Genomic DNA, 26,338 nt, shown 5'->3' with positions numbered 1-26,338 from the left:
CTTGGGGCCTGCTCCCAGGGTGCCCCCCAAACGCCCTCTCCCTCCAAACACGATGAGCCCACAAGCTGTTCTTGTCCCACTAGTCCTGCAGGGGCCCTGGGGGAGGTTGCAGTCTCCTCTGCATGTGACTTTCTCTATAGCTGGAGGTCATTGGGCAGGGTCAGAGGAGTGGGGAAACTGAGGACGGCTCGCTGGCTTGAGGTTACAAAGTCCAGCAGGGCCTTCTCTTGCAGGTGAGGGGGACAATGGGGGGCACGTAGGAAACAGGGGGTTGGGGGAGAGAAGGGTGGGTGGGTGGAGAGACAGAGGACCCAAGCAGCAGGAGTCAGGAAGGGTCAGGGAAGTTGGCTTTCCCTGTGGAAAACCTGGTGGGCCCCAGGACAGAGGCTCTCAGCTGATGTGCAAGATTCTCCGGGTTCTCCCACCGTCTGACCTGGCAGGACCTGGCTAGAAGTGCCTGGGGGAGTCATGCTGCAGGGGGAGGGGGGCTTCGGGAAGGGCGTGTGAACAGCTGCAAGCACAGGGGTCCATCTCGTAAAGGGGGGAATGGGAACCCTGTGGGGGAGGGTTGGGGGAGCCACCCTGTCCTGGCTGAAGGGCAGGAGGGCATGAATGGTGGGGAGAGAATCTGAGACTGAGGTGCAGAGAAAAGCCAAGAGAGGGAACAAGGGAAAGGAGGGGGTAGAAATACAGAGAAAGAAAGGAAAGAAGGACAGAAAGGAGTTCAGGACAGACGGGAGAGGGAAGAAAGGTAGGAAGGGAGGAAAGAAAAGAAATAAAGAAGGGGGGAGAGAGCTAAAGAAAAAATTAAGGGAAAGCAGAAAGGGAGTGGGGAGAAAGGGCGAGAGGGTAAGAAAAAAGATTGCGAAAGGAGAAAGAGAGGAGGACGCAGCGAGCGAGGGAGAGAGAGGGAGAGAGAGAGAGGGAGAGCGCCGCGGGGCTGGAGAGAGGGGGAGCTCGCTCGGGGCTCGGCGGCGGCGCCGACAGCAGGACGGCTCGGAGCGCCGCGAGCTCGGGAAGGGGGCAGCAGAGGGCAAGGAGCAGAGCGAGCGGCAAAGAGTGAAGTGGCGGCGGCGGCGGCGGGGGCTCCGGCCGGGCCCGCCGAGCGGCGAGCATGAGGGCGGCGGCGGCGGCGGCGGCGGGCGCGGCGCGGGGCTCGGGGCCGGCGGACCGGCGGGCGGCGCGGGCAGCCGAGTAGCTGCGAGCGCCGGGCAGGCTGCGAGCTGAAGCCGGAGCCCCGCGCGCCTAGCAGCGGGCGCCTTCCCGGCGGCGGCCCGAGACCCGCGTCCCCGCGTCCCCAGAGACCCCCACGCTCCTGGAGACCCCGGAGCAGGGACAACTGTTGCGGCGGCGGCGGCGGGGACACCGCGGGCGTGGGCGGCCCCTGAGCCCCAGCAGGCGGCTTCCGCGGGCGCCGGCTCCGGCTGCGGAGCGAGGAGCGGACGGGCGGCGGCACGAGGTGAGCGGCGTCCCAGGCGGGCGCGAGCCGCGCAGGGGAGGGCGCGCCGGGGCCGGGGTCCCAGCGCTTTGGGAGAGGGGCCGGGGGCGGAGCTCCTGGCGGAGGAGGGTCCGGGCGAGCGGGGGGGGCGGGGTCTGCGGTGCCCCGGCCCCGGAGCTGGGTTGCCGGCGGCCGCGAGTCGGGAGAGGCGGGTTCAGCTCACTGGGGGTTCCGGGGCGCTTTGGAAAGGGGCTGGGAGCGCCCTGGAGAGAGTGCGGGGGCCGGGGCCGTGCCAGGCAGCCGGTGCCCTGGCGTTGTGGTCCGCGCCAGGACTCACCAAGGTCGGGGTCGTTGAACCTTGGAGACAGAGGGACGCGGGTCCGAGGCGCCGTTCGGGACGCAGCGTGCAGGAACTCGGCCGCCGCGACCGGATTCCGCGTCCCAGGCGGGGACCCGCGTCCAAGGACCGAGTCCCCGCGCGCAGCGAGCCCGGAGCCCAGTTCGCGCCGGGCGGGGTCCCAGGGACACACTGAGGACCCGGGCGATTCCGGGGGTCCCGGCTGGGCGACGCGAGGGACAGGGAAAGCCCCTCTCCGAGAGTGCGCGACCCCCAGACCCCGCCCGCCGCGTGGCCCCCGCGGAGCCGCAGCCGCCTCCCGGGGCCGAATCAATATTGATCCCTCTCCGGGTCGGGTGGCCCCGCGGCGGCCTCGAAAGCTCGTTAGCGCCAGTGGTTGACATGGTAACGAGACCCTGAGCGTCTTCAGGTTATATTTATTCTAATTATTATTATCATTATTAGTATTAGAATTTGTTACTCAGCTAGAGGTAAAAAGAAAGGAGGGAAAATAAAAAGCCGGCGCGTCTGGGCGCCTCCAACTGTTATCTCTTTGGAAAGCGCCAACAGGGGCTGGCGGGCCCCGCTGCCGGTGCGCAGGGGTCGGGGGAGCAGGACCGGTGTACCCCTGGGGCGATGGGGCGGGAAAGAGAGTTATATAATCCGCCCTGGGAGTGTGGTGTGTGCCTCTGCTGCTCTGAACCCCTGCGCTACGGCCCCTGCCCAAGGAAATCAGGGACCAGGATAAGGAAGAGTATAAGTGCTGGCACCAGGAATCACAGCGGGTGGCCTACAGCTCTGTATCCCTGGCTGTGTGACCTTGAGCGAGATGACTGACACCTCTGAACCTCTATTTCCTTATCTGTAAAATGGACTGGGAGCCTCAGAAGGTTGCAGTGAGGTCACCTCGGGAAAGCCCTCTAGGTTGCTGGATCCCTAGACAGCTGCCGGCCCTTCTCTGGGCTGAGGCGTCCCAGTCTATACAATGAGGGCTGGCTGGAACCTGGCCTCCTTTAAGGGGTCTCCAATCACTGATGTCCTGCGAATCAGACTCTGGGCGGTGATGGAAATGCTGTTGAGCCAGCAAGTTCGTCTCCTCTCAGACCCAGCCTTAGGGGAGGTTCCTTCCTCCATCGCCCGCCCGATTCAGGTCGTCTGAATGTGCCCCAGGAGGCCACCCAGCAAGAACCTCTGGGGCTCCTTATCTCTGGCTGGGCTACCGGGTTTGGTTGTCACTCAACACCAGACTCATGTTGAGCCTCCATCCCTGGTGCCCAGGTAGGACCATCCCCACGCTGGTCCAGGGTGCTCAGAGTCAGGGGCTCTCCCCTTCCCCATTTTCTGGGTCTGTGCTCGGGACAGGGCCCCTCCTTGCTGGCATCTATCCCTCCCCCACAGGCGCTGTGTGCTCTGCCTGACCTGGCTGGGATATGGGCGTGGGGCAAGATGTGACCAAAAAGTTCTGCAGCCAGGAGGCGCCTGCCCTTTCGGCTCCTGCTGAAAGCCCCAGGCAGGGAATTTGTGGGTTCCTTTAATGTCATTGTCATGCTGAGTCCCAGGGATCTGGGAGGTATGGGCTGACCCGGAAGGTGAGATGAAGCAGTTTGGCTTGAAGCCCTGTGAGTGTGTGTGTGTATAGTTGTGTGTATGAGTGTAAGTGTGTATGCTGTGTGAATATCTGTGTTTGAATATGTGTTTGTGTGTATGAGTGTTCGTGTGAGCATGTGTATGAGTGTGTGCGTGTCCCCCAGCCTCTGTTTCCGTGGGGACGGGGCGGGGGCAGGGCCTGCGGCTCAGACTGCTGTGAGTGAGAGAGACGCAGGCAGAGCTACCTCACTGGACAAGGACTGAGAGCCATATGCTGGGCAGCCATCCATCTGTCTGTCCCTCCCTCCCTCCCCCCTTCCCTTTGCAACCCCCCAGCCACTTCCACAAGCCCCCACACCTGAAGGACATCACTCTGCTCTTGACTCTTAGGACAGCAGACGTGGAGCAGCCCCTGACACAGTGCCTGGGAGAGCTGAGGAGGGGTTGGGGACAAGGAGTTTGGTCCAGGAAGGACAGGCACAAATCAGCCACAGGAAGAAGGGAGGAAGATCAGGTGTTCTGAGTGGAGACCGTCAGTGGGAGCTAGGGTGTGGCAGGCGGTGGTCTGCAAGGGCCCGGAAAGGGGGGTACAGGGTGGAGGCGGTTGGAATAGGGCCGGGGGCAGGAAGGGCAAAGAGCTGGAACCCCTGGCCTGGCAGGGGGTGGGCACAGAGGAGGCAATGACGGTCTGGTTTGGAGCTTGGCCGCCTGGTGGGATGGGGGAGGGGTGGGCTAGGGGACAAGGGGAGGAGTCTGGTTTCCCACCCTCAGCCGCCTTCCCCCCCCCCTCCCCCCGCTGCCACACTGCCTCGCTGAAGGGGAGGTGGCGAGACTGTCCCTACCTAACAACTCCATGGACCCAGGCTCAAGGACGTGCCCCCCGCTCCCCACCAGAAAGGAAAGGGCTGCCCTTGACAGTGAAAGCCTGAAGGTCCATTGAGCTGCTGCACAAGCTCCCAACTCCACCAGGTTATGAATTCTGTTGTCCTGATGAGGAAACTGAGGCCCAGAGGGCTTCACAGTGACCCAGTTAGGGCCATGCCCATAATGGCTACCCTGTTCTGCCTGCAACCGGGCCCCAGGTCCGGTGGTAGCAAGAGTGGTAGAGGCACAGGCCACAGTGCCACGGTGGGTCAGAGGCTCCTACGTCTCATCCCTCCCCAGTCATTGTACCGTCTCCTTCCCTCTGGATCGGCCCCAAGTATGGCCTGTTTGATGCCTGGATGTAGGGTATCACCTCCTTTCCTAGGGTGCTCGACCTCTAGTAACTCAGCCTTTGTTCTTTAGTTTCTCCCCGTCTTGTGGAGAGGCACTGTGGGCAGGCAGAGATGGGCAACCAGTTCCCCCGAGGCTTGTGTGCTAAGTGTGAGGCAGGGAGGCCCCAGCAGCTGATGCTGGTCTGCTAACCCATTCAGAGAAGGGGACACTGAGGCCCAGAGCGGGCGATACCATCAAGGTCACACTAGGCACTGGGCATCCTTGAAGGCCAAGGGTGTTCAACCACCTGATGCAGACACGGCAGGGGTGGGCCAGGGTCCTTGGGATGATGCTTTAGGAGGCTGCAAATAGTCCTTGCACAATTAAATTTGCACTCAGCACCCCAAGGTACTCCCTTTAGAAAAATGCTTCGGAATCTCTCCCTCCGTGGCCAGCCAAGTGGAAAAGCAGAAGCCGAGATGAAATGCAAATGCTTCCCGTCCCATATTTTTCGACGTCAAACATGAATGGAGCGTTTACTTTACGGATTCCCAACAGCCTGCCGGCCTTCCCTCCCCGCCTTGGGGGGCGCACTCCAATCACCGCCCATCTGTCCGCACACACCCCTACCTCGGCAGATGCACGCAAACTCGCCTTCAAGAAATTAAGAAATAATGCATGAGTTTCCCAAATTACACCCATTTAACACTGAATTAAGTTCTGGAAGCTCTGAACAGGGCCCTGGGAGGAAAGAAAAAAATGTTCACACTCCTCTGGAAAATGAGACAAACCGTGATCTTTTAAAACCCAGCTACATAATCTGATCATTTGTCCCTAGCAAATCTCGGAGAAGCGCCAGCAGAGGGGGAGGAGGGCTGCCGCTTCGCCCTGCATGGGGATTTGCATTGGGAAATTGGGCTGGGAAAGTTTGTCTCCTGTGCCAGATTTAAAGCTCCTCGTCGCCTGATGGGCTCAAAATAAAGTGCCGTTTTCTTAGATATTGGCACAAATTAAAAATAAAGGCAGATTCCTTCCATAATCCAGCGCGAGAATTTCCTCCTCGCCTCCCTAAGCGATGTTACAAAGACGTTGGTGATTTGCTTCCACTCGGAGCTCGTTTTCTTTTGTCGGGAGAATCACACGTGTGTAGCTGCATTTATAGGCCAACAGAAAATGCATCTAGCTTGCTTTCACTCTACCTTTGCAGAGCGACTGCTGTCTACAGGACATACTGCTGGGTTCTGGGGGATGAGAGAGAGGAAAATAGGACCCTCCTCAGTGGGCTTTGCCATGGGTATGTTTGGGAGCAGGGTAGGGTGGGAGAACAAAAGAAAAATAGGCATTTGTGAGGCCCTACCCCTGTCTGGGGGATCAGGGAAGGCTTCCTGGAGAAGGGAACTTTTGACTGGGGTTTTGAAGGGTGGGTAGGAGTGTGCCAGGCAGAAGGGGACAGAGGGCATTTCAGAAGAAGGAACAGCCTGGGGAAGGTCTTGAAGTGGGTCACAGATGAGTGTGGTCTCCCAATGGCTTCTTAACGTCTGAAATTTCCTGTTACCACTTGGCCTGACCTGTAGCTTTTTACAAAGTCTTTCCATAACCCTCATCTCCCTTCACCCCCAGGCAATCCGGAGACAGCCTCAAAGTCTCCATTTCCCTAAGGAGACTGGGGCCTCAGAGAGCCAAAGCCACATGCCCAGGTTGAGGCCAGGCAGGGCTGTGCAACCCATCAGATGGTCTCCTTGGAGTTGGGGAATGAGTATATCAAGCTGCTATATGGAAATTTTTTAAATCAAAGATCCGGGGACACAAATACCAGAAGGCTAACAAGTTCCTTTTCTCCCTCCATCTCAGTATTGCTCCGGGCCTTTGGCTGCAGCCCAGGCTGGAATTAGGGACCAGGCCCTCTGCCCCTCAGGCATCATCCACGAGCCCCAGAAGGGCCCAGCCAGGGGTCAGCCTTCAGCCCTGCTAGAGTCCAATGTGCTCCCCGTGAGTCTGCTTTGGAGGGCCTTTGTTTTTGAGATTGTTCTGGGTTCTGGGAGCAGGTTGGGAATCTGGCATCCTCTGGGTATCAGTGCCAGGAATCGGATCCCTGGGACTGCACGGCCTTTGGGGAGCGGGTGTGGCCTCTGAGCTGAGCGGAGGCCCATTGTCAGGGCAATGAGCCAGAGGGAGGCTGTGCGTGACGCTGGTGCTGCTCCTAGCTGCCTGCTCCCCTGGGCCGGCCTGGGCTCACTGGGATGGGTGCGGGGCTCCTTCCCGGGCACCCGCATCCCACATGCTCCCCATCCCCCTCTGCTTCACCTTGGGCAAATGGTATAACTCCTGGAGCCTCAGTTTCCTCATCTATGAAAGGGGTATTGTGAGAACCTGATTAAATGAGTTGGCATCAAGTGCTTAGCACAGAGAACGCATTCAAGACGAACGGGCTCACAGAATTCTCATGTTATTACGAACGATACCAGTCTCCCTGCTCTCCTGGGGATATTCCAAAGCCCCTCCATGGGGCAGCCAGTCAGGCGCCCCTGGAGTAGGGGACTCACCCAAAGCGATTGGTGAATGAGTGAGCAAAGGAATCAAGTGAGCAGTGAGACTAGGAGGTCGAGCCTCCCCAGCACCAGGGCACCTGCAGAGCCTGGGGGCAAAAGGGCCAACTTTGGAGCCTGCCCCGCCTGGGTTCAAATCCCAGCCCTGCCTCTCACCAGCTGCTAATGTCAGGCTGTTTATTTCACCTCTCCGAGCCTCAGTTTCCTCATCTGAACGCACGGGTCCATTGTAGGGAGGAAGTGAGTTAACCTGAGGACTGACCCCAGTCCCGGTCCTGACCACGTCATCACTGCCATCATCAGAGCTGCTACCTTGAACAACAAAGACCCCAAGGGGTGCAGAAACAGAGGACCCAACCCTCGGACGCCGCGCCCGCCTTGTTCCTGGTTTAGTTCTATGGCAGCACCTAGCCCAGGCCTGGCAAGCTCTGATCAGGTCTTTGAATAAAGGAATAGGTAGGCAGATGGGTGAATGAATGAGTGATTGAATGAATGAACGTTGGCCATCAGGAAACACCCCAAGCCTGGGATCAGGGAGCTCAAGGACGGACTGGAGGAGGGGGGCCGAGGCTGCCCTTGGATACCGTGAGCCCCGAGCTGGATGTGATCTCTCCTTCCTGCCCGCGCAGCTGTCGTCTGGCTCTGGAGCTGGACAGAGCTGAGTGCAGACTTTGGCTTTCTCGCCTCTTAGCACAGAGGAGTTCCTGTCCTCTGAACCTTATTTCCTCTCCCATAGAACAGAGATTATCCTGTCTTCCTTTGCGGCCGCCGTGATGCTCAGAGATAACGTGTCTGGACATCTTTTGTCATCTGTCAAAGTGAACTGAAGGTTGGGGGAGGTGCTTGGGCTCTGGCAGCGGGCGATAGGGAGTATGGAAGGTTTTGGAGTGGGGAGTGGGTGGCGCTGGTCAAGTGAGAAACCCTGGCCTGTGAACTGATTCCCAAGACACCAGGTCAGACAAGGGGAGAGGGGAGGAGGCACCGCTGACCTGGGAGCAGAACTTGGCCTGCTGAGAGTCCCGAGGTAGGAGCATTCACCACCACCACCCCTAGCCCTGCTTTCCTTGCCACAGCCCTGTCCTGGGCACTCTGCAAGCACCACTTCCTCGAATCCTCCTACCTCCCGGTGAGTGAGGACAGGTTCCCTTCCCACCGAGAGCACGTGGCTGCTGGCAGCAGAGCCGGGCACTGGACCTGGCAGCTTCTGCTCTTTCCACTGGGGGCAGGAAGCCTGGGAAAAGGGGAGGGGCCTGGTGGAGGGAGCTACTCCAGCCTCCGTCTGTATGAGCAGTGGGGTTGAGGGGTACAGGGATGCAGGGTCTTTAACATCCAGAGGCTGGTTTCTGCTGCTGCTTATTGTTTCCTGGAGGGAATGGGAAGTGGGGTGGGGGTATCAGACAGGAGCAGGCAACCCATTTCACCCATTGTTCCCTCCTGAAATTGGACCCAGGCCCTGCCCTGGTGGACTTGGGCCTACATGGAGACCCTGGCACAGTCACCTGACCGCTCTGAGGGCCTCATCCCGAGTAAGGGATAGCATAGGTATCGGTGGTGATAGTGGGAGGGAGAAAGTGGCAGAGTATCAGGGAGGGCTTCTTGGAGGAGGGGACACCGAAGGAGGCAGAATATGAGTGGACCAGGTTGATGAATATGCGGGGGGAGGGGCAGCATTTGAGGCAACAGAAACCATGCTATAGAGCCCTGGGGAAATGAGTTTGAGAAACTTCTAGTTCACCAGTATGGTGTTGGTGGAAATTCAAGCAAGAGGTGAGGCTCTAGAAGTCGGCCACAGCCTGATATCTGAGGACTCTGCTTGGCCACTTCAGGAGTTCAGACTTGATCCTCTGGACCCGATATGCAAATATGTGACTTGGGTGCCACTGCCCTCCCCTCCTGTGCCTGGGCAGACATTGCTAATCCATCCCTGCAGTGTACTTTCTACCTGAACCTGGAAGAGTCCCAGGATGCACATCACCCCGGCCCCAGGCAGCCATAAACAGCCAATGGGGCATCCTGAGATCATTTCTGCCTGCTGTCCTGCTATAATCCTGCCCCTTCATGGTTTCTTGTGTCATGTGGCTTTACCTGGTGGGAGAGGAAGGTGGGTTGCAGCCTCCAGCTCCACAGAGGCTGCCGTGCCCCAGCGTGTCTGCCCTGCCCTAGAGCACCTGGTGAGCTCAGTCCTTTCTGGAAAAAGAAAGCCTTCCCTTCCAGGGTCAGGGTGTTCCCAATGGCCCCTGGGCATGAGCAGCCCCTAGGAGTGCAGACCCGCCCACCCTGGAGCCCTGGTTACCTGCAGGTCCATGGACCAACCCACAAACCCAGGGCAACCTTGGACGTCCGGCGGGAGCCCGGCCGAGGATCCCCTGGAAGAATTCTGGGCAGGGAAAGATTAGGAGGCTTTTCTCTTGAAATTCAAACAATTGGACAATCTGTTCGGGATCGATTTAGAAGCAGTGGAGTGAAAAAGAAAATCAGAAAATATAGTGTGAAAGCTATTTTCTCTCCCCCACGGCTTAGCTGAGAAGAGAGATGAGCTGGAGTTTATTTGCGGACCGTCTGCGGCCCGGGGCAGCGGCCTCTCACCTCCCTGCCGCCCCCTCCACCACCCACCCCTGCTCCCTGCCGCCTCCTCCCTGCCCAGCTCTGGACCACGAGACCAGAGCGTCTCAGAGCCAACAGCCTGGCAGGGCCTCAGACAGCCGCCTGAGGGAGGTGCGGCCCTAAGGACCCTCCCTTGCCTGGACTGGACGGCAGACCAAGGCATCTCCCTGCCAAGTGTGTGTGTGTGTGGGGGGGTGCCTGCCGTCTCCCTAGTTCCCACCTGTGTCCCCAGAGCCTAATGTTGGGGCTAGAATATAGTAGGTGCCCAGGAAAAGTTTCTTGAATGGGTGAGAGATGGACTGGGACAAGGAGGCAGGGAGCTGAGACTGAATGAAAGCCCTGTTCAAGGTCTCAGGTACTCGTGGTGGAGTTGGGACTGGGACCAGCAGTTTCTACATCTCACCTGCTTCTGAGACCAGAGCTGGGTCTGAGACATTTGGGGGCTCTGCTGCCGATGATCCCCCCTTTTTCCTGGGCACCTTCCATTCCGCTCCTCCTAACACAACTCCTACATTTAATCTTTCACGACTTTACCCAAATGCTGATTGTCTTAAAATAAGCCTGTTCCCTGTGAGGCTGGACCTGAGTAGGGGAGGGAGGGCCAGGAGTATGGGTTTCCTCTCACCCCCAAACTTTCAAGGCCATCTGGGCTGTCCCCCAAAAGGCGTGGGCTTCTGCAGGGCTGCAGTGCCTTCCGGTTACCGGAGGAGTTCAGCCAGGGGCCAGACCTACCAGGATGTTGTCGGGAAATGGGACAAGCCGAGTTTCTCTCGGTCACTGGGAGAGGGGAATTCCCAGCGATGGGAAGTGGTTTCATTTTGGAGACTGGAAGCCCCCTCCTTCCCCCCTGCCTGGGAAGAAACTTGACTTGGAAGCTGGACCAGCTGGGGTCCACATCCCAACAGCCCAACCTCTCTGAGCTTTATTTTCTCATCTTCAAATTGGGAGCAGTAGGCCTTTCTTTTCTTTGGAAAATTAAAGGTGATATTTGTAAAATGACAAGCACAGGGTTGGACACAGTAGATGCTCAAGAAATAGTCTTCCCCTCCACCTCCCACTGTTTGGAAAGGCCAGCTATTGCATGCAATTTAACGCTTGTCTGGTTCTGCCTCTGTGGCCTGGAACTGATGGGACAGAGGCCCCAGCCCAGGGCAGGCCCAGTGGCCAACACTGGAGGACAGTGACGCTGTAGGGAGGGGCCCGCAAGCCTAAAGCGTCTGAGTGGGCACCTTGAGCGCTGCCTGGAGTCTGGATAGTGTGGAGTGAGCCAGGTGTGGCCAGCATTTATTGGCCCCCTACTGACCTCAGGCCTGGCCCCAGGCTTTCCCACCTACTCTCTCATTGAATCCTTACAGCAGCCCTGGGAGGCTGGAACCAGACCCCACTTTAGACAGAGAACTAAGTCACGCATCCAGGGTCACCTGGCCGGCTGGGTCCCCTCCCCCAGGCCAGCCTGCCTTCTCTGTCCCCACTCTCGCTGCCACTGTGGCTGTGGCCTGCCTTGTCGAATCCTGCCCCCCCCCCCCCCCCCCCCAGTTCTGGTGAAATCTCCTGCAGACAGAGCTATAGCTATTTCCTAAATGCTTTTCTGAAGTTACCTCTTGATGCCCCAGAAATCTTTGAGCCACCAAAGCAGAGCGTGAATTAGATCTGCTCAATACTGTTTACCCAGATTTCAACAGATGCTCTTAAATTTCGCTTTTCTTCCCTGTTCTAAGGGATGTTCGTTTCTGAAAAGCAGTACATGGGCTGCCGGGGGAGGCTTAGCGCGCCAGGCTGAGGCCCTGTCCAGGGGATGAGTCCCCCCTCTCACCCCACCCCCTGCCGTGGATGGGGGCAGCCTGAGGGCTGCTGGGTGCGGGGGGGCGGGGGGGGCTGTGCTCCCGTAGGGCCCGTCCGGCTTCTGCAGCCTCAGGACTGGCCAGCCAGGCCCACCCCCAGGGAGTTGCGCATATTAGCAGTTTTTTTCTCCAAAGTGCAAACCAGAGGCAGGATGGGTCTCTGATTCTGGGAGGACTGGGCTGAAGAGGAATTAAGCAGAGGAAACAAGGCTGGTGCTTGCCCTGTAGGAGAGGGGCCCCCACCCTGGGAGGAGCGGAGGGCAGCAGGACAGGCAGAGCTGTCCCGAGACTCTTCGGGTCTTTTCCATTTGCCAATTTCGTGGTTTGGGCCAGAGGGGTCTGATTCCAAGCCGAGCTCCTAGGGCCTCGTGCTGGACATGCTGCGTGGGCCTGTGGCTCCCTCTCCGGCAGCCCACGGGAGTTGCAGCCCTGCTGTCCTCGCAAACAGCACGCCGGTAGTCTGTGCCGCTGAAGGGGGCACAGTTTCAAGTCTGGCGTTGGGATTTATTTTTGGCACAGAGGGTGGGGGCCCGTTACGCCAGTCACACTCCTCCCAGGAGGTCAGCTGCGGAAGTGGTGGCAGTGGGGGGTGGCACGGCCACAGTAGGGGACCACAGCGTAGGCGAGGAGTTCACTTGGGGCCACAGTGAGTCTGGGGCACCAGTGGCCACGGGAGAGGAGACAGGGGCAGGAGGCAACTGTCTGTGAGGCCCTGGGCTGCGAGAGCTGTTGGAGCATGAGAGGCTTTGCAAGCGCTCAAGGAGGTGGCTGGTGGAGAGCCAGCCCCCGCCCGCCCGGGAAGGTCCAGTTCCCCTTTCCCTTCAGCTCACTGGGAGTCCTCTTGGGTGTGGAGTCTGGAGAAGGACGGGAGGGGCTCACACGCACCAGTGCAGCTGAGGGGACAGGGATCTGGGTCACCTGCTGATCTGTGGGGTCGCTGATGCTTGGCAAGGGTTGTGCGATCCTGTCCTGGGGCTCAGCAGCTTCCATCCAGCAACCCGGAGTGTGCGTGGAGGCTCATTAACCCCCAGAGGTGCAGCCAGGGGTGGGGGGACGTGTGTGTGATGTGAGTGGACCTGCGCCCTCCAGGACAGCCGTGGGGGGTTAAAGAGTGCCAGGTCCGGTGGGGGTGCGGGACAGGCCCTGCCCCTTTCCTGTGTTTCCTCTGGCTGCCGCCCTATTTGCATAATTTCGGAGTTGATTGGCCTAAAGGCAGCTTCGCTTAATCACAGCTGACAAGTCTCTGGTTGCAATAGCAGCTGCTGCCAATTAGCCGCGGTGGAGCCAAGGTTTGTTAAAACTTAGCTCGGCAGCACCCCCAACCCCCCTCCCCCTCCCCTCCCCCTCCCAGCCCAGCCCCCCACCTGACTCAGGAGGACCCAGCAGGGCCCATGACTGCCCAGAGAACCAGCTGCATGCACTGTGTGGGTGCATGCTCTGCCTAGGGCTTCTCAAACGGCGGCTACCACAAATGGAGAGGAAACAGGCTTGCATGCAGCCTCTGATTCAGCAGGTGTGGGGAGGCCAGAGCTGGGGGGCTGGGGGGTGGTGGCAGGTGCTGGACTGGGCACCATGCTTTGGGTGCTGAGGTCCTAGCTCAGAGGTTCCAAAACGGGGACTGGCTGCAATGTCAATAAAGTTTTATTGTAATATGGTCCTGCCCAATCTTTTTGTATGGCTCTGGCTGCTTTTGTGCTACAACTGCAGGATTGAGTAACTGCTGCGGATTCCATATGGCTGGCAAAGTGGATGATATTCTGTCCTTGGCAGGAAAAGTTTGCCAATCCCTGATCTGGCCCAGTGTTCCCAGGAGCCTCATGGTGGTTGGCCCCTGGGGAGCTGGGAGATGCAAATTCCTTGCCCTCCGCATTGGTTCTGACAGGTCTATGGACCTGAGAGCCTGCCTTTCTAAACAGCTTCCAGGTGAGGTCCAGGGCCTCACCCTGTGCACCCCTGGGCCAGCCACCTCCAAGAAACTCCCTCTCGCCCATCTCCATCTCCCTCAGCCTTCCCCGAGCACCATCCAGTAGACAGATGAGGAAACCGAGGCACGCAGGTTGCTCACTTACCCGAGGTTCTGAACTAAGGATATTTGGCTCTTCAGCACCATGTGCTGCCACCCTGTACCCAGGTCCTTCACCCAGGTGTCTGCCAGGTCCTGCACCCGAGGGCGGAATGCCTGGCGTGGTCTTTGGGAAGCTGGGCTCCAACCTGGTTCTGCTGTTAGGAGCAGTGACCCCTCTGGCAGGCCTTGCATTGCTGTCCTCCTGGGGTTGCAGTGACTGTGATCGAAGGGGGGTGGGGTGCATCCAGGGCATGGCCGAGAGCACTCGCGCCTGGCGGGGACCCCCTCGTCTTCCATTCTGCCCCCCATCTGCAGCGTGGCTCCCAGTCCATGCTGTTTGTGGGTCAGCTGTTGCATTAAGTGGCATCTGTCATCTCCTCCGGACCCCAGGCTGTGATTTCTGAGGGCTGAGACCCGGCGCTGAATGGGTGAACCGTGAGTGCTTCACTCACCTGAGGCCAAGTAATGACCTTCTCTGGTGAACACTGGCCTCTGCCATCCGCAGGGGGATGGACCTGCTTGCCATCAATGGGTGAGGGTTGTGATCATTATTTATATTTTTGGGTGTGTAATATTTATTTCATGTTGTACTGCCTGAATGTCAAGGCACTGAATTTGGTTGGTCATTCTCCACGGTTCCTGATGTCCTCCCAGCTCAGCCCATGCTGAAACCACTTTATTTACTTGTTTGCTAATAATATAATAAACTTCGGGAGCCCATTACACATCCGGAGGACAGGAATAAACATGGACCCACCTATGTCCCTCCCCCACCTCAGCCCCTCACCCCCCTCGGGGCCCTCTGCCACCCTCCCCCCACCCGGGGCCAACCACCATGCCCTGCCCTCCCCTCGGCTGTGTAGCTTTGTCCCTGCCAGATGCATTCTTACAAAGTGCCTTGTTGGAGGTTCTTTGTAACCGTATAAGAAGTGCTTTGGGCTGACCATGATCTGGGCCTCCCATTCCTCACCTGATCTGGTATTGCTGAGACTGGCTGTGACCCTGGGTGCGGCTGTGGTTTGTACTGACACTGGAAGCCTTCAGGTGTTGACACGTCCCACAATGTGCTTTCCCGTGTGGACCTTTGGGTTGCTTCCAGATTTGGTTCTTATCAACGCTGCTGTGAACCTTTTGTTCTTGCTGCCCGTGGGCCAGGAGGCCGCTGGGGAGCCGAGTTGGGGTGTGGGTCCTTCACCGAGGACCCTGCGTGCAAGAAGATAAGGCCCTTAGCTGCACCTGGGCGTCCCGAGCTCACTGTGGGACCCTCTCCTCCCATGGCGCATCTCCACCTCGCCCCGGGCCCCCAGGCAGGCCAGTCCATGCTGGGATTCCAGACCCTGAAAAATGCCACCTGGGGACGTTGCACTGGAGTGTGGAAACGCACCTATTCTTTGGTATATCTGAGGTGCTAGAGGGCGACCCAGTGCTTGTGTGCTTTTGAACAGGAGCTGAGAAACAGCAGGCAGTTCTGGCCCAGAGAGGTTCAGGGACTCGCCTGAGGTCACACAGCTGAGAAGCATCTAGAGCCAGAACTGGAAGGGAGTCTTCAGACCCCCAGGCTCAGAGCCCCCCTGCATGAGCCCCGACAGGAAGCTGGGGGTGGAAGCCCCATTACACGGATCAACGACGCTGTGCAAAAATTGGCCCCGCGTTTGTTCTTCGGAGACCCTTCCTGCAGTCCTGTGTGTGTGATCATAGGAGGACATCCCTGTTGACTTTTCCACGACAAGGATGGGGCGGGCCTGGGACTCCACTGGGGAGGGGCTGGGTGAGATCCTGAGTGGCATTTCTGCCATGGTGGTGCCCTAGCTTCTGCGTGGAGCTTAAAGCAGGTCCACAAGGAGGCTAACTACCCCCCATGGCCCATACCTGGCATTCCTGCCTGTCCCAGCCGGGCTAGAGACAAACCTCTCCTTTTTTGCCCCTTAAAGAAGTGGGCGCTCTGCTTTCAGCAGACAGATCTCCAGGCTCAGGCTGGCCTGGGGACCTCTTGTCCAGGGTGGGGCAGCCAGCACCATGATGGGGGAGCCAGGGGCCTTGGGATCCCAGGAGAAGAAACTGATCCAGCATGGGGAAGGGGGTTGTTGGGGGAGTGCATATTTATTGATTTAATCCTCACTGTTAGGAGGTACTGTGATTGTCTCCACTTTACAGATGAGAAAACTGAGTTCTGCCCAGAGGGGTGCAGGGTGTCACCTGTCCTGATCACGTGACCCACAGGCCAACTCACACGTGTTGGGCAGTGCCTTTGCCAGGGTCCAAACCCCAGCCCTGCTGCCCTGCTGGCTAACTGGGGGAGGGGGTTGCACTGCAGGGGGTGCCCCCAACTGGGGCTGCCCTGAGGCTGTGTAAAGTAGCCAGACTGTGGCCCGGCGCTATCCCTGTGCCTTGGGGGTGGCGGCCCCAGGCTCCAGGTCCCCGGTGACTCAGGGCCATCCCCACCTGGAGGGGCTGGCAGATTCTACTCAGTACCCATGGCCAGCTGGGTTGGAAGACACCCTGTGCAAAAGCTGTTCTCTTTTTACTGGCGTTTGCGGTTCACAGCAACCTAGTGAAAGGAAAGATGACTCCAGACAGCCCCAGCTGTTTCTCCCTTCAAGCACTTCCTGGCCACTCTGCTTTGGCCTGGTCCTGTTGACTGCTGGCCTTGGACATGGCCCACTTTCCTGTCTTTCCTTCCTACTGTCCCTTCTTTGGACTGGCTCCCGAGGACAGCCTGTGTGTATGCCTGGCTGGCTGGCCCTTGGTAGCCAGGCAGAGGATGGGTGGACAGACCAGGGGCCCATTGTGGGGTCAGCCAGGCCCCTTCATGAGCCAAGGTGGCACTCCCTCCCTCCCCTCCCCTTCCTTACCTGTCTGAGATAAGCCCACTAAAGCACAGAGAGTGGGGTACACAGTCAGGGCTCTGATGGTTCGCCTTCCCCACCCCACTTTCTGAATCCTTTTCTCTCCTTCCCCATCTCTTCCTCACCCCTGAGGTATGCCATCCTTAACCATAATTTCTCATGGGGGTGGGTGCCGTACACCTACCATGCGCCAGGTCCAGGCCCCCCTGCTGTTCCAGCCTCTCTCCCACCCTTTCCCTTCCCTCCTCTGCTCCCATCGTGCTGTCCTCGTCCCTAGCCGTGTCATGCCCCAGGGCCTTTGCACATGCTGGGCTCACAGCCAGCACACACATTCCCAGAGGCCCACCCTCACCTGGTCTGGTCATCTCCCTGTTACCCATCAGATCTCTGCTTCCTCGGGGGTGTTCCCGACCCCAGACCAAGTGAGGGTCCCATGTGAGTTCTGGGCCTGCCCTGCATCGTGGCAGGTGGTCATTTGGTCAGCTTCACTGCAGCAGGGACAGACATGCCCATTTAGCACCCCACGGCATCCCACATCCCAGCCATGTGCCTGCCCAGTATCAGGCTCAGTGTGGGAAGAGGAAGGGAGAAAGGGCTCCTTCATCTTCTCAGCCCCTCCCAATACCTCTTCAAGATGGGTGCATTATCCCCCTTCACAGATGGGAAACTGAGGCCCGAGGCTTCCGTTTCTCTTCTGTCTGTGAAGGGGAGTCTTAGGGCCGGGGCATGTTGCTCCCAGGGGCGGTGGGAATAGAGGCCCTGGGAGCTGGGAGAGAAAGCTGCAGCAGCCCCTGTTGTGGGCTCCCTGCAGCCGGCCTTTCCTCTTCCTGGCCTGACAACTTTAAGTGATTCATCCCTCATGTGATATTTTTGTGTTTCTCCAGTGGGAAAAAATGCCGCTGGGATTTCCCGGGGTTGCTATCTCCATGGTGCAGCCAAATAACCCAGGAGAGCAGAGAGAGACGGAAGGTTGTTGGGGTGCAAGGGGCCCCACAAAGGTCTCAGCCCCATCCTCCCACAGGGGTGAGGAAACTGAGGCAGGGTGGGAGGGGCCACCTGCCCCCGATGGCCCAGTGTGGCATGGAGGGGAGCAGTGCTTCTGGGGTCTTCAGCCCACACCCACGGGAGCCCTGCCCTTTCCCGGGCCTCAATTTCCTCACCTGTGAAATGGGGGTACAGGGTGGGTGTGTGCCTCAAACACACAAGGACACACAGGCGGAGCGCTTGGTGTGAATATCAAAATGAGCTGGATTTACACTTGAACCCAGAGCCCAGGTGACAGGGGCTGTCTATGAGGGAGGAGAGAGCCCTGCCCAGGACAAAGAGGATGTTCTCTTAAAGAGGGATTTGGGGGTTTCCAAGTCAGTGGTAATCTGCACGCCTTCCCAGTAACCCTTGTCTGTGCCAACACCCCACTCTGCAGTTTGCTGAGCACTCCTCTCTCCACCCCAACTCCCTGACCCCAACAGCAGATCCGTGGAGCAAATTTTACCATGCCCGCCTGATATGGGAAGCATTGGAGGGTCCGGGGCAGGGAGGCCCACGATTCTGAGCTGGCGTGCTTCCCTGTGCCCCACCTCGGCTCGGGGCCCGCCCCGCCCAAGCCCTGGAGTGGGGTGAGGTGAACGGCTTCCACCGCGAGGCTGACCCGGGGGCCACTCGAGACCCTATTTCAGTTGAAGGAGCAGGCCTGTGGCTCCCAGGCCTCTGCCTGGGTCTCAGGTGGACCCATTTGGAAGTTTGCTCCTTGCGATAAAATAAACTGGCATCCAAGCCAATAGATGTGGGCAGAGTGCCTATTTGGGGGGCAGCCATCTAACATTTATTCAGCACCTACTGTGTGCAAAGCACAGTTGGGACTGCAGAAGCACAAAAGTCCTGCTCTCCAGAAACTTATCCAAGGCAAGGAAGCAATTACCAGAAGGCAAGGCAGCAAGAAACCAATAAACTAAAGGCAGAAGCAAGGTATGAAAGAACTCGTGAAATTCAGATGTTGGCATGGTATACAAACAACTTCCATTTGCCAAGGGTGCACAGCAGAGCCAGTCAGTACCCAGTAAGGGCCAGTTATGCTCAGGTGCCAGGCTAGAACTTCCTGATCAGCCCATCTTTCTTCAGTACCCCTGCAAAGTGGGAGGTCTGGTTCCCATTTTACAGATGAGGAAACTGAGGCATGTGAAGTAACTGGCCCTGGGTGGTGCAGCTGGGGTTCAAGGCCAGGAAAGGCTGGCTCCAAAACCCGTGCCTTCAACCCCGCCACATGCCAGCAGCTTCTGTTTGGAGTTGCCAGGCTGGGTTCAAATCATGGCCCTGCCACTCGCCAGCCCCAGCCTTTGGGCATATCACTTAGCAGCCCCTCTGAGCCACGGGTCTTCACCTGAAAAAATGCCTGCATTCACGGGACCACTTCGACGAGTGTTTGCAAAGCGTCTGCTGTGTGTCTGGCTCAACAACGAGCACAGTGATGACCACCACGAAGTGGACCGTGGGTGTCGGATCCACCCACCCAGGGCCCTGCACCCAGGAGGCCCACGTCGGGGGCGGGGGAGGAGCATGCTTGGATTAATACTCTGGCGTTGCCGTCTAGAAAGTCTTAGTCCTCTTTAGACAGGGGTTCCCGGGCCCTGCACATCGGGGGAGGTGGGGGCGGGCTCTGCTTAGACACCCCCTGCCCTGAGTAGGTAACCAGGAAGGTTAGACTGGCCGGGGAGTGCCCTGAGCTGGGTCCCAATCTCGGTGGGGGCACAGGGGAAGCTTCTCGGGGACACAGGCCATGAAGGCTCTGCCCCGTAAGGTCTGCCATGAAGGCTCTGCCCCGTAAGGTCTGCCGTGAAGGCTCTGCCACGTAAGGTCTGCCAGGTGAAGGGAGAGAGCGGCAGGGCAGCAGGTGCTAGAAGCGGAGGAGGGGCGCAGGGCTGGGGAGGTGAGCATCCTGCAGGGATGTGGGATGTCCTTGGCTGGCTGAAGCGGGGGGTGGGGTGGAGTGGGACAGGACTGGCCCCCGGGGGTGGGGTGGGGGTTTTGTGCATCTGGGGAGGAGGAGGAAAGTGGAGGAACCTGGTGGGGTCAGTTCCCAGCTTGCAGATCTGGGTCCAGGGTGGGGAGGCTGGCACGTTGGGAGCACAGGGACCCGAGGAGGCCCGAAGGGTTTCGGAAGATGCAGACAAGGGGCTGGGGCAGGACCCAGAGCCCAGCAGGTGCTCGGACCACGGCCTTGCTGGGGTGTCAGCCCTCACTGCACTGCAGCCCACCACCCCCATCAGTGGTACCGTGTCCTGCTTGCCCACTGCCGCTCCCCTGCACAGGCACACAGGGTCAGAGGGAAGCGCTTTGATCATGCTTCACTCAGGCATCGTGCTCAGAAAGTGTTTATTCCTTGATTCACATTTTGGAGGAGGTTTGATGGCCTCTGAGTGGCCGCTGTCCTGGAAACCAAAGTCCACAAGTTCAGGGTCAGCCCTGCACTGCCCAGCAAGGCTGTGGAAGCTTGGGAGCTTGCTGGCCATGGTATGTGTGTCCACGTGTACACGTGTGCATGTGTGTGCACGTGTGTATGTGCGGGGGTGGGCACATGTGTGCACTGCCTGTCGGGGGGAATGCACACGTGTGCATGTGTCCTGTGTGTACTCAGTTGCTGCGTGCAGGTGTGCACACTCGGGTGCCTCACGCGGGTGCAGCCCCTTGCATCAGTCGGTGTTGGCAGCACTGCCGTTGAGTGTGCAGCTGCCCCTCGCCCTCCATCTGCACAGTGGGCAGCCACGGCCCCGCCACTGGGAATGGGAGGCAGCAGTGATGGAGCAGGTGTGAAGCAGCATGACCCCTCCATGCCTGTCTGCCGTCCCGCCCCGAGTCGGAGTCCCCAAGCCCATCTGTTGGGCATCAGCTGCCAGCAGGACTTTCTGTTCCCCCTCCCAGGTTTAATGAATAGTTCATTGGGTGACCAGCCACTCCCTGGTGCCAGAGCCTCACTCACCCTGTTTGCAACTGAACGGAGGCTCATGGGGTATTCACTGAATGGACACCCCAAGAGGGAACCGCTCTGTGAATAGGGGTGTGGGGAAGGTGAGTAATCAAGCCTACTTCCTGGAGGAGGTGGCCTTTGATCTGGGCTTCAAGGATGGATCTGAATCGGACCTATGAGTGGGGAAAGGGATGTCTAGGGGCAGGGCCAGGCTAAGCAAAGGCCCAGAGGGGGTGAGGGGTAGGGCATATTGAGGGATGGCATGGCACTGGTCACGCGTCCTTCTGTGTTCCAGCTATTAGGAAATTCATGGCCCACGTGTGGCTAAAGAGGGCCAGGCCCCCAGGGCAGCAGTGTAGGGGCTCAACCAGCCCTCACTACCAACCGTCTTCCCTTCTCCCAGATTCTTTTCAAGTCAAGTATGGACCAAAGAGGCAGCTGGACCCTAGCGGGGAAGCCCAAGTGCCCTTGCCATACGCTGACCGGGCACCCCATCTGCCCTAGCCTCAGGCTGGCTGTGGAGGCCACAGACCTCTCCAACCCAGCCCCTGCCCCAGCAATGCTCCCAGACAACCTTGGACCACCTCTGCTTGGGGGGGTTGGGGGAAGGTCTAGAGCCATGGAAGCCCACCCAGGGGAGCCCACCAGGGAAGCAAGAGTATGAGGGAAAAAAGTTCCCCTGAAAAATGGACTCCTGGCTGAGCCTTGGCAGCTGGGTCCAGGCTATCTGGCAGCAGGAGGGGGAAGGGTAAGAAGCATGAGGAACAGTACATGCAAAGGCCTAGAGGAAAAGCAGTGCCTGGAGAGCAGAGGGAAGTGCAAGGAGCAGAGAGAGTAAGAGGCCAGCAGGGCCAGACGGCACAGGGCTTAGACACCCCCTGCCCCTGAGTGAGTGTGGGCTCAAACCTGGGGGGCTGGCTGCCCAGCATTCCCAGGGAGAGGGGTGGCCTGGCCGGATCAGCACTTAGAAAGCTGCCCCTGGGGCTGCTTGGAACCCTCAAGGTCGAGGCTCCCTCATCACTGACATTTTTTAGACTTCACCCGCTGAGCACTCAAGCCTGTTCTTCGAGCTCCGATGCATCTGTTTCACAGGGTCATCACAGACCCTGTGAAATAGAAACTGTTTTTATCCCCATTCTAGGGACAAGGAGACTAAGGCTCGGCAGCCTGCCCCAGCTCCCACATGGTGTGCTTACAGAGGGTGGAGCTGGGACGTGGTCCCATGGACACAACCTCCTGACCACGCAGCCTTTTGTCTGGGCGAGAGGTGCTTGGTCAGGGGGCAGGGGTAGGTGATGGGGGACAGCAGGAAGCCCCGATGCTGAAAGAGGATGCTGGGGTCTCCAGGCCAAGCGCCTGCAGAGCTCGACCATACACTTGCACCAGTCCCGTTCCTTTCCCCAGCTTGGCCAGCTGGGAGGCGCCCGTCGGTGCAGGAACAGATCTGCCGCCATTCCCTGGGGGGGATTCATCCATCTTCCTGGCCCTGTTTCTCTTCACACACCCTGCTTCCTCTCGTTCCCCAGCGCTGCCAAGCCCAGTGTTTAGAAATAACCCTAACACCCCGGAGCGGTGGCCCCAGCTGACCTGCGCGGCCAAGCCCAGGGACGCAGCGCAGCCCAGATTCTGCGCCCGTCGGCCGGGTTCTGGGAGGTCCCGCTCACCCAGAAAACTCACCCAGCTAGCTGGGTCTGCTTGTGGTCCATGAGCCACCGCTGCCAGCAGTAACTGGGCCTTCTCGGGGAGCCTTCAGGGGGCCTGGAAATGGGTACGGTGCCCAGAGGTGGGGGCAGCACAGGGTGAGCTCCGGAGCCCAGGGCTGCCTCCTGTCTCAGCTGCCGAGGGGCTGTGACTTCACTCCTCTGAGCCCCAGTTTCTTCTTGATGAGGGGAGTCTACCCACCTGAGAGTAGTGCAGTGAGACACCAGGCCAGGCCTGGCATCTGTGAGAACCCAGCCAGTGTAAGCTGGGTCCAGGGCAGCCTCCCCAAGCACAGCCAGAAGCAGAGGTCGGGGGGAGGCAGGAGGGCAGGGGCAGGCAAGGGGAGACAGGGTGTGTGTGGACTCTCTTCCAGCCCCTCTCCCTCTGGTGGCTGGGGCAGGCCCCAGAAGCTGGTGCCTGATGCCCTCCACCCCTGGAGCTCAGAGCCTGTCCCTGCACCCATGTGCCCCTCTGTAGACCTGCCAGGGGCCGACCACCGTGGCTTTGGCCTTATAAATATCAGTGCAATCGAATGCGTGAACCCTGAGGCTGCCTGCTCCTGGGAACTTGGCAAGGGTCCACATCTGCAGGCCCACCAAAGAGGCCCATGGAAGTTTCCAAGGCATTTTCCTGCCTAGTCGGCGGTGAGGAGGTTGACTTCTAAAGCCCTGCTATCTCAGATTGTTGGGAATGGAATTTTTGTGCATGTAACCACTGGGTAAACCTTGTGGGCTTCAGGGCTGCCAACTGAGCTGCAGCCTCAGCCCCTCCCCAGCTTACATACCTCTGAGGATGGCCCATGCATGTGTCTTAGTTTGGGCCTAGACTCAACACCAACCAGGGCAGTTAAGTTTCATCCCATCAAGCATGGCTGAGCCTGCACTTTAGGACCCAGGACATGATTGGGTCCTACCCCTGATGCCTGGGAATCAGGATGTTGGGGGTTGGAGCAGACAGTAGAGCAAGCACTGCTGAGCTGCTCCGTAGCGATGCTCAGGTCCCAACCGAGCCTCCTGCCTTTGCATGTGCTGTTCCCTCTCCCGAGCACCCTTCCTCTACCACCACATCCCCAGGCACCTCCTCTCCAAGCTCCACTTTGGTCTCAGTTGTGAACACTCTCATTTACCGCTCAGAACAAAGTGCAGGGAGTGAGGAACAGGGAGCAGTAGCATACTCCTCATTCATAGATGGGGAAACTGAAGCCCCAAGAGGTCACATGGGAAGACCATTGTCATGACTCACCCTTGTAGGTCAGCTCACAGGTGTTCTCATCCACTTGCCCTCACTTATCTCTCTGCCATGGGAAGTGGGCAACCCAGATCTGCATGTCCATTGGGCGATGGGTAAAGGGGAGGAGGGCACAGACTGTGGACTGACAGGGTACCCCCTGGCCCTGGAGGCTGCGTTGCACCAGAATCCTGAAGAACTCTTGAAGTCTTCCTGGTAGCAGAGATGGGCAAGGCAAGGTGTTCCCAGCAGAGGGCTGTGGTAGTTAGATTCAGGTGTCAACTTGGCTAGGTGAAGGTGCCTAGTTCTGCTGCTGTGGACATGAGCCAATGGTACATGAACCTCACCTATTGCTCATTACATCTGCAGTCGGCTAAGAGACATGCCTGCTGTAATGAATGATGTTTGATTTAATTAGCTGGTGCTTAAATGAGAAAGCTCAACGTAGCACAGCCCAAGCAGCTCGGCATACCTCATCTCAGCGCTTGCAGCTCAGCCCAGGCCTTTGGAGATGCAGAAAGAAATCACCCCAGGGAAAATTGTTGGAACCCAGAGGCCTGGAGAGAAGACCAGCAGAGATCACCCTGTGCCTTCCCACATAAGAAAGAACCTCAGTTGAAAGTTAGCTCCCTTTCCTCTGAAGAACTAACAAAATAAATTCCCTTTTATTAAAATCCAATCCATCTCTGGTGTGTTGCATTCTGGCAGCTAGCAAACTAGAACAGATTTGGTACCAGGAGTGGGGTGCTGCTGTGGTTTGCAAATACCAGATATGTTGGAATGGTTTTTTGGATGGCTAAGGGGAAGATTTTGGAGGAACTGTGAAGTGAATGATGAAGAAGTCCTGCAGTGCTTCAAGAGAATGTTGGTATAAATGGAACTACTGCCAATCTGGACAAAGAGGGAAACAAAAGGGACAAATTGAAGTTTGCAGAGTGAGAACCATGGAAGCTCAGGTCTGAAGCCAAGGAACCGTGGCCAAGAGAGTGGACCCACCATATACAGGAGAAGGTGAGTTTACCCTGAAGGGCAAGGATGAGTCTCCCATCTCGTTGCAGTGGAAGAGTTGTGCAGCCTCAGGCCTTGGAGAAGGTACAGCACGCTCCTTGGGGGACTGGGGAGAGCCTGACTGCCACTACATGGAGGGGTTGAGCATGTGCCCCAGAAATGGCAGAGAGCCCAGGTATGGCCCTGATGCTTGGAGAAGGTGGAGCCGAGAAAAAGGTGGTCTCCTCAATGTCTCCCAAGGTTGATTTGAAAAGAGGTGGGTCACTGCACAGGCCCTTGAAAAGGGTGGGGCTGCCACTTTCTAAAGCCAAAGGATAAATGACTTTCAGACTTTGAAGTCCAATGGTGTTTGCCCTGCAGGTTTTACACCTTCCAATTTCTCCCTAAGGAAATGAAAACTTGTATCCTGTGAATATCCTCCTTTGAATATTGGCACCAGATAACTTGTTTTGAGATTCACAGCCAGAAGAGAATTTTTTGCACTTTAACATTGTTTAAGGTGATGTGTGTAGTTGCCAAGTTGACAAGGGGTGGACATGTGATAGTTAGATTCAGGCATCAACTTAGCCAGGTGAAGTTGCCTAGTTCTATTGCTGTGGACATGAGCCAAGGGTACATGAACCTCATCTGTTGCTGATTACATCTGCAGTGGGCTAAGAGGCGTGCCTGCTGTAATGAATGATGTTTGATTTAATTGTCTGGTGCTTAAGTGAGAGAGCTTAACATAACACAACCAAGCAGCTCAGCATACCTCATCTTAGCACTTGCATCTCAGCCCAGGCCTTTGGAGATACAGACAGAAATCACCCCCAGGGGAAAATTGTTGGAACCCAGAGGCCTGGAGAGAAGGCCAGCAGAGACCATCCTGTGCCTTCCCACGTAAGAAAGAACCTCAGTTGAAAGTTAGCTCCCTTTCCTCTGAAGAACTAATGAAATAAATCCCCTTTTATTAAAATCCAATCCGTCTCTGGTGTGTTGCATTCTGGCAGCTAGCAAACTAGAACAGGGGCTCATAGGATAGAGGCCGTGGTGGAAGGCACAGCTCCTCCCAAAACTGCAAGGAGCCAGGATGAACTCTGGGGGAAATTTGGGGGACCCGGCAGGGGATGGGCAGGGGACAGGGCAGTGCCCGGGCACTGTGGGGCCTTCATTTGGAAAGGCCTCCCTGATCTGGGGAGGTGGGAAGCTGGGTCACCCGTAGCATGTTCCAGAACTGCAGGGAGGGAGGGAGGCGAGCAGGCAGGGCCTGGCAGGGCTGGAGGTGGCTTGGCTCTTCCTGGGACTCAGTGACAATGGGCAGCAGTGAGTGAACAAGGCTGTTAGGATCTGAAGCCCCCTACCCACCCAGCCCTCTGCCCTTTCACACCTCCACTTCCAGATCATGGCAGGAGATGGAAGGACAATTGCAGAGTGGGCTGGCTTCCCATGTGGACTCAAGCTCGGGAAGGTCACGGGCCCCGGGGCTGCGCATCAGCAAGGGCTCCTTAGGGGTCCATGGGTAAGATACCCACCCACCAATTTAGAGGAGTTTCTACTCCTAAGAAACAAAGTCCTCCTGGCCTGGGGCCCACCGAGCAGCCTGAATTGCAGCTGGGACTAGGGCTTCCCCACTCATTTGCTTTTAATTTTCCCCCACCCCCCATTCCTACCCCACCTGCATTTCCCACCTCATCCAAAAGGATTGAAAGTAGTTTAAAGAGTGTTTCTCAGGCTTTGATGCATTTATGCAGCTCCTGGGGATTGGTGAAAATGCAGATTGCAGTTCAGCAGATCAGAGGTGGGCCTGAAATTCCTCGTTTCCCAGGCTTTTGGTCCCTAGCCCCTCCTCTGAGTGATTAGAACCCAGTAAAGAGATGTGTAAAGCAGAGGTTTCACATACAGATAGAAAACCTAATATACAACCACTTTACTACCATACTTAGGGTGAATGTGCCTGGTATTCTACCTGAGCTCCCTGACGGCTAAGGCAAAAAAGGAAAG

General features: G+C 57.9%; 1 protein-coding gene across 1 annotated transcript in view; it reads left to right on the top strand.

Annotated features, from left to right (window-relative positions):
* Positions 1-1,422: 1,422 nt before the first annotated feature.
* The window catches only part of SHISAL1 (shisa like 1), a 75,318-nt gene continuing 50,402 nt past the window's right edge, over positions 1,423-26,338 (top strand). Inside the window, exon 1 of the mRNA XM_077169134.1 lies at positions 1,423-1,459. The gene's annotated coding sequence lies outside the window, so the exon portion shown is untranslated. The remainder of the gene's footprint in view (positions 1,460-26,338) is intronic.

Source organism: Tamandua tetradactyla, chromosome 7 (genome assembly GCF_023851605.1).
Source record: "Tamandua tetradactyla isolate mTamTet1 chromosome 7, mTamTet1.pri, whole genome shotgun sequence".
Classification (NCBI taxonomy): domain Eukaryota; kingdom Metazoa; phylum Chordata; class Mammalia; order Pilosa; family Myrmecophagidae; genus Tamandua; species Tamandua tetradactyla.
This window is presented reverse-complemented; position numbering and strand designations above follow the sequence as displayed.